This window comes from Chenopodium album, chromosome 15 (assembly GCF_948465745.1).
Source record: "Chenopodium album chromosome 15, dcCheAlbu1.1, whole genome shotgun sequence".
Taxonomy (NCBI): Eukaryota; Viridiplantae; Streptophyta; class Magnoliopsida; order Caryophyllales; family Amaranthaceae; genus Chenopodium; species Chenopodium album.
In genome coordinates, this window is record NC_137848.1 from 29,193,893 (window position 1) to 29,201,471 (window position 7,579).

At 31.2% G+C, this 7,579-nt stretch overlaps 1 long non-coding RNA gene across 6 annotated transcripts; it reads left to right on the forward strand.

Moving 5' to 3' along the window:
* Window positions 1-1,691: 1,691 nt before the first annotated feature.
* LOC145582113 (uncharacterized) lies at window positions 1,692-6,537 on the forward strand. Of its 6 annotated transcripts, none has more exons than XR_014099768.1 (4): window positions 1,692-2,022; window positions 2,253-2,330; window positions 2,443-2,567; window positions 6,329-6,537. It is a non-coding gene; the product is annotated as an uncharacterized LOC145582113 (long non-coding RNA). The 6 variants fall into 6 exon arrangements; XR_014099767.1 differs by having other exon boundaries at window positions 2,253-2,313; window positions 2,446-2,567; XR_014099771.1 differs by having other exon boundaries at window positions 2,266-2,330.
* The last annotated feature ends 1,042 nt before the right edge of the window (window positions 6,538-7,579 follow it).

Here is a 7,579-nt window from a genome sequence, read left to right on the forward strand (position 1 = left end):
TTAGGTTTGTTTAGGTTGTATAAATTTTATTTGATCTAGGGATAGGCATTTAACGACGTGTTTGTTCCCTTGTCAATTGATGTCTGATTTGTAGGTATTGTTATTGGTGTTGCCGTTCTGCCAGCTAGCTGCTACTATCATACTGCTACCGCGTTGACTGTTCTTTGATATTTGGAGCTTTTTTTCTTATTTCGTCACTTTTTTCCAAACTAGAAACCGAAGCTGTCTTTCTTTTGTTTTGGTTATTATATTGTTTGACCAAACATAAAATTGGTGTTTATGGATATTTTTTTTTAGAAAAATTATGAAATTATTTCAATTATAATTATTATTTATCGTATATGTTAATTTCTCATTCTTGGTTACATTGTTGTACAAATTAATATTATTTATTATTTTTAAATAATAATAATAATAATAATAATAATAATAATTTATTGTTATTACTATAATAATAATAATAATTTTATTATTATTATTATAATAATAATAATAATTAATAATAATAATAATAATAATAAATGTTACCAATTAATTAATAAAGTGTTACATTTGTTTGTAAAAAGTGATACATTATGTCGAATAAAGTGCTACTATACGTTTAAAGATGATTTTAAAATGTTACCTAATATTCAAAAAAGTGTTATATTAGTTCAATAAGTGATACATAATGTCAGATAAAGTGTTACTATATGATTGAAAATGTTACTAAAGATAAGTAAGTGTCACCTAAGAAATAAAAAGTAACACTTTGAAAATGATACTAATAATATAAAAAGTGTTACATAAGAGAGTTTATAATATCACTTTTGAAAGTGTTACCATATGTCACCCAAAGTGTTACATAAAACCTTAGGGAACATGGGCGGAAGTATCACCCAATAAACTGTTACCTATTGTCTATAATAGTACTTTTACCACTTTATGTAACATTTTTTGGGTGTTACTTAAGGTTAGTTTTGTACTATTCGTATTATCGAACCAAGAATAGCTTAGAGCTATTATCAAGGAGTTGCTTACCTTAGAATAATAAATGTTAAGACAAGCCAAAACATGCTTAATCACTCATTGATTGTTTGGATCTTGGAATCGTTTTATTCTCGCCAAATGGAGACAAATTTAATGTGTGGATAAAATGCTTAATAAGCTTGAAAATTGCATGAATGCATTAAAATTCAAACTTATTGTTTCATGAATGGTTTTTCATTTCAAATTCTTTCAATTGTAGAACCATGTCTTCAACTAATACCAACAACGACTACATGTGCCCGGAACTCCCGGAGAAATTGCATTTTGTCTAAATTTGACCAATTTCAAGGAATGGGAAGTAGAACTCCGGAAAACTCTTCGGAATTGTTCCATGGAGTACATTCTTGACACTCCTATTCCAAGCTTCTTTGCCAAGGGAATCATGAGTGATGTGACTCATGAGACTTGGTCCTTAGATTGTGACAAGGTCACACTTTTGACACTAGTACAAAAGTGACATTAAGTAACACCAAATAGTAACACTTTCAAAATTATAAAGTTATTTAATATATAAGTAACACTGGTGTAACACTTTGGTTTTATGTAACACTTGGTTGTAACACTTTTATATTAAGTAGCACTTTCTTGTAACACTTTTATATTAGGTAGCACTTAGTTGTAACACTTTGATATTAGTGGCAAATGTTAAAAATAAAATAAAAAACAAATAAAAACGTTCGACTTCTCTTTCTCCTCCTGTACTCTTTCCTAATTCCTATCTCAACTTTCCCTCTCTTTAATTTCTTTCTCTTAAAAAACTAGTTTGTCGCTGATAGCCCCACAAGCCACCTCACGCCGATGCCCACCCACTGGCTAACGGAATACTCACCGGCCACGCCACATCCCCACCCACTGGCCAACGAAGGCGGTTACCCCACAAGCACACGGGTTGAGTGACGAATTAACTTGTCCGTCGTCGTACATCGTGTGTCGATCTAGAATTCCTGGCGGTCGATGCTCCTCACAGAGTGGGTTGGAGTTTTTCCGTTTTAGGTAGTATGTAATTTTTTGTTAATTCTTTGTTGGATTATTGATTTGTTGTTCAAATCTAGGGTTATTTGATTTTTTTTTGTATTGTTCCAATTGTTTGTAAGGTTTTTGATGAAATGCATAATTGAAATTTTGGGGGGTTGGGGTTTAGTTGCAATGATAACATTTGTATGTTTTTCCTACTGTCTAAATTTAATGTAAGATTTTATTATAATTCTTGATTTATTTTTCAGTGATTTATTGCAGTTTCTTTCAATGTGAATGAGTATATAATGTTTGATGAAAGTAACTCTAGTAAGTACTAAAGTACAGTAAGTATCTTATCTCATAGTTGATCGAAACTATATCAAATGCTATCATTCTATAAGCCTATCACATCATTTGCTTCTATTGATAAAAAAAATTAATTGAATTGAACTTTAGCAGGTCGATTATTTTTCATATTCAGATTTTGGTGATCAATCCATCGTGGTGAGGTTTAGAGAACTAGGTGGAGCCAAGAAATTGTTGTTGGCCAGAGTGCTTATAGTGCTCGCTAATTCTTGTAGGTATTTCCCCCAATTTCTACTTTTTTATCTCTTAAATTTCATAAATTAGTGTTTTTTTTTAACAACAATGCTTGATTTAAATCGCTGCACAATTAAACATGTATTTGGTAAATTTTGTTTGGGAAGTGAAAATTTGATTTAGAATAATGGCAGCTCAGAAATTACGCTGCATCTATTAATTAGTGTGATGAATTGTAGAACTTGCTTTAAACTTTTTGCTGGTAATAAAAAAATTGTGTGGTGTGATTACGTAAAACTGTAGCACGTGCCCCATACGTGAATGCAAAACCCACTATTGCAAAATTTATGGAAGTCCAAATACAAACTCCTTACTACTCAGTTATGAACCCTAACTTTTCTTCTCCCCTTCATTTGTAATCCTTCAAATTCAGATCTTTGTCCCTCTTTGAGGCGATTTCGAAATTACATATATGGATTATGATCTCATATTTTTGCCCCTCTTTACATATATGGATTATGATTTCAAATTTTCGCCCCTCTTTGAATCAATTTCGAAGAGTATTTCATCAGTTTCAAACTCAGATCGTCGCCCTCTCTGATTCTATTTCGAAATGAGGTAAATCAATTTGAAGTTAAGGTTCAAATTCAGATCTTTGTCTAATTGTAATCGATTTTGTCCATCATATCTGTGCCGATAATATGTACATTTTCTTTTTCGATTTTTTTTGTCCTTTTTTTTAATTTGGAATTGGGTTTGTTGTTTATTTTTAAAGTGTTTTTTTTTTCTAATAATGCTAGAAAATTATGGTCAGACTATAGGTTAAATTGATGAATAATAGAGATTTCAAGGTTTCGTTATGTATATAAATTATTTGGTTTAATTTTGTGCTACAAAGTTCAGTGCGATTGGGGCCACGCTGTTCACGAAAATGAGAGAGAGATTCTTCAAATCAAACTCTCTTCTATGTTCTCTTTAGTTTGGATTTCAGGACTCAATTCAAAAATGGTGAACCAAGTAGAGATTAACTGATTAAGTATGAATTATATTATACTATTGGCTTGAGGTTAATCTTCTCTGTACCTCTTTTTTTTTTTTTTTTTTTTTTTTTTTTTTTTTTTTTTTTAACATGTCAATTCCATCATTTTGATAGTAGTTAGACAAACTAACTCTAGTTTTCCCCCCAAAAATTAAGTTAAACAGAGTAAAGCTATGAGGTTGCAACAACAAATACTGTGATTCCAGTTAAGGGTTTGGTCTATTGCCAACTACTTATGCTTTTGATGGTTAGTTATATGTATCTTTCATAGTTTAAACCGATTTTTATCTGGGCAATTATATACTTCTTGATTAAAATGTGACAGCTTGATGATTATTAGTTTTGGTTTATATGATATAATATGATTGCCTACTTTATATTGTTCTTGGTTTTCTTGGTAATATGTCATCTGGGGTTTTTGTTGGTTGTGCCACTTAATTTGATACTAATCTATGAGAGTTTTGTTGGTTGTTCTTTCTTGGTTTTGTATTAATGAGTTGATTTTTGGATGAAAATAATACAAAATGTTAGGTGCTCGAGTTTATAAGTTTATAAAATTGCCAAAAGCTAAAACCTGAATGAGGAATTAGATACACCCTCAATAGATGTAAAAACTGATATCAAAGTGTAGTTTAATATTTTGAGTGTTAAACACCCATTTCAGTACATGTTGTTTCTATTGGGTGTGATAATGAATTTCACTTCTGATTATATAGCAATTAACTACTACATATTGGTATCTAGTTTATCTTCCTAATGAAATTTTTTCTCCTGACAATTTTTTATGTATATTGCTAAATTTTCCATTAGTATCATACTGATATATATCGTGCTTTCTTAGTCGAAACTTGTAGTTGTCTCACAAAAGGATCTTAGACGAGTGTGGTCTAGTTTAATCTAATTGAAGATCTTAGCTTTTATAACTACTCCGTTGATTAGTTAGTGTGCTCAGATTCAATATTGGCACGTTTTTACATCGAGTTTGCTTACTTTTTGCTTTTGCTACACTTGGTGGCAAGTTCTTAGCTCTCTGCCAATTCTGCCATTTCATTTTCTAGCTAACTGAAATAGGATTATAAATAGCATGTTTCTGCTGGTATGATCACTTACCCGGGAGTCAAGACAGGACTTAAATTTTTTTCCTACTTCCTAACCAGGTATCACTACATATATTTACTTGGTTTCGTTAGTAGTATATATTTCTAAATTCATATTTTTATAAAGTAAGGATGATGTGTACTACTTAAACTGTAAGGAGCTACAATGAGTCAACGAATGCCCTAATATAAAAATCACAGTGTGACGCTTGCCTATTATAGTCACAATATATAAAAGAAAAAGTTTAGCTCTTCATTACTTGTATGTGTTTCACGTTCCCGATTATGTTTCTAGTGAATTCCGGCGACACAGAGTTATAGTCTACGGAGAATGTACTTGGAGATTGAATTTACTTATTTCTTTATTTATAGCTTTCTCATACTTAAAACTTGAGAAAGTTTATAAGTCTTGATACGTATAAGCCAAGATCAATGCAAAATTATCTATAGATCTAACTAAATCAATAAGGTGTATTTGTTTTGCCTATATCTTAGATTCAAGTAAGTCTTCTAGAATCTAAAGCAATGGTATTTAGAAATAATTTGTGTACATGTCAATTCAATCTCTTTTAAGGTGGTGCATGATAATCTGATTGAGAAGGTTATTATAATGTTACTTTCTAGGAATTTCCACTTTGATTTGTTCTTAAAGTAGTCCATTTGGAGAAGACAAAAAAGTTGTCAGGTTTATTAATTAGATATTGCAAATCCATGAGCTGTTAAAGGGACTTAGTTTTACTTTCAAGTTCACCCCCCCCCACAAACACGCAACACACACACACATACACCACAACCACCAAAATGCTCTTGGTGAGAAGAACATTAATAGCTATTATGGAAATGCTCTTGGTGAGAAGAGTATTAATAGCTATTATGGAACTAGTGACCATGGGTATCAAGTCTTGGATTATTACTAGTTCAAGTACAATTAAATGACATCTGCTCTTCTGCCTTATATTTGATAATTACATTTTATGGAGTAAGAAGATTTGTGGCTTAGATGGGTCTATTTTTTAAGACATTATTAATAGGTATTTTTTTTATCTTTAGAATACCATGAGATTCCCATGAAATTTGTTGCCTAGACTCGTGAAGTAAATCTCCAAAGTGAACTTTAGGCAGTTAGAGTCTGATTTCTGATGCTAGTACTCACATTTGGAAAGCAAGTGATGCCAATGTTGCTAGCAAATTGTGTACCCTTGCTATTGCTGGTTTAAACTTTGGAGGAAAGTAAATTGAAGCTGCAACCATTGATTTCATACCTTTTCCAATGTTTTGAGTTGTGTTTGTTAATTGAGGGTCAAAGAGAGACATAAGATGCTCAAGGTTTAAGATATTAAATTATCTACTATAGTAGCCTGTTCAGTTATGCATTTTGCTGTTGATAGGAATTGTTATTTGCAAAGATCTTGTTAGCTTATGAATCTAGAGGAGGAATTATGTATAGAAGCTATTTGTATCTAAGCATTTCTTTAAACTCAAGATAACTTAATAATAAAAAATTCAGTCTTTGAACTAGAAGTTGTGATCATTGTATTAATGAGATTGCCCTGTATGCATGTAAGAGGGGTGGGGGGCGGGACATGACTCATGTGAACTAATCAATTAAGTTGCTGCTAATATATATATTTTGATTGCTGAATAATTTTTATAAATGCATATGCAGGGCTTGTTTCATCATGGGAGTGTAATTCTGGAGCTACAGGCTATAGGTCTTGAAAAGGAGATTGAGCAGCTTTGTTAGATTTGACAATCAAAATAATTTAGGAAAGAATTTGTTGTAATAAGTATTACTTTCTTATTTTTAGTTAATTAATAAGTCTTGTTGCCAACAAATAAAAGTTGAACAAAGTACTATAAAGCTTTTTTTTTTTTTTTTTTTTTTTTTTTTTTTTTTTTTTATAAAGTATATATATTATAAAAATTTTATATATTTTTATTCTTATTTGTTGGTCACATTTTGTTTTATGGTGTAATTTAATAGCTTGCAATAAATATAGTTCTTGGTGAAAATAGATCATATATATATATATATATATATATATATATATTAAAGGAAACGTAACAAATTCTCGACGCTTTTCTGAGTAGAGATTTTTGTGCCAATTGAAAATTTGATGAAGCAAATCTCGACGCTAAAAAGCGTCCAGTATAAGGGACGACGTTAAAAAGGGTCGATATTTAATCAATTGTAGACACGAAAAAGCGTCGAAAATTTTGAGAAATTGCGCGTATCAATCCTCATCTGGACGCTTCGTATAAAAATTACGACATAAAATAGCGTCGAGGATCACGACGCTTTTTAGTGTCTAGCGTTTTTTCGACGCTTTTTTGACGCATCGAGAGAAAAATTCTCGACCCTTTTATGTGTCCAAAATATGCATAAAAAGCGTCGCAATAACAAGGAAATTCTAGTAGTGCTAGTTTGCCGATCTATGTAAGTTTTATTCAAACTTTTCTCAATTTGGAAGAATTTTATGCATGTTTATTTGCAGTTTTTTGAAAAATCCGAAAATATTCTTGCTTATTTTGCTTCGTTTGCCAAATTTCTTGCCATGAAATTGCTTGTATATGTTTGTATATCACCTTGGGAGTGTTTTGAGACTTGTTTGACTCAATTTGGTGAAGAAACGAACAATTTGTCATTGTTGGGTACTTTGAGTTTGTGAACAAAATGTGGCTTGTTCTTCATGTTTTTGCTTGCTCTTTGTGCTTAATTTGTCAAAATACTTGCCATAATATTGAAAGAAATTGTTTGATTGCTCAAAAAACATGCTCCATACTCTGTTTTTTTTTTTTTTACGAACATAGTATCATGTGGCTAGGCGAACCTTAGATACTATAGAACCCTTTAATTTACTTCCTTCATGTTTGGAACATAATTAGTATGGCTCGACGTCGTGGTTTTGGCTCAAGC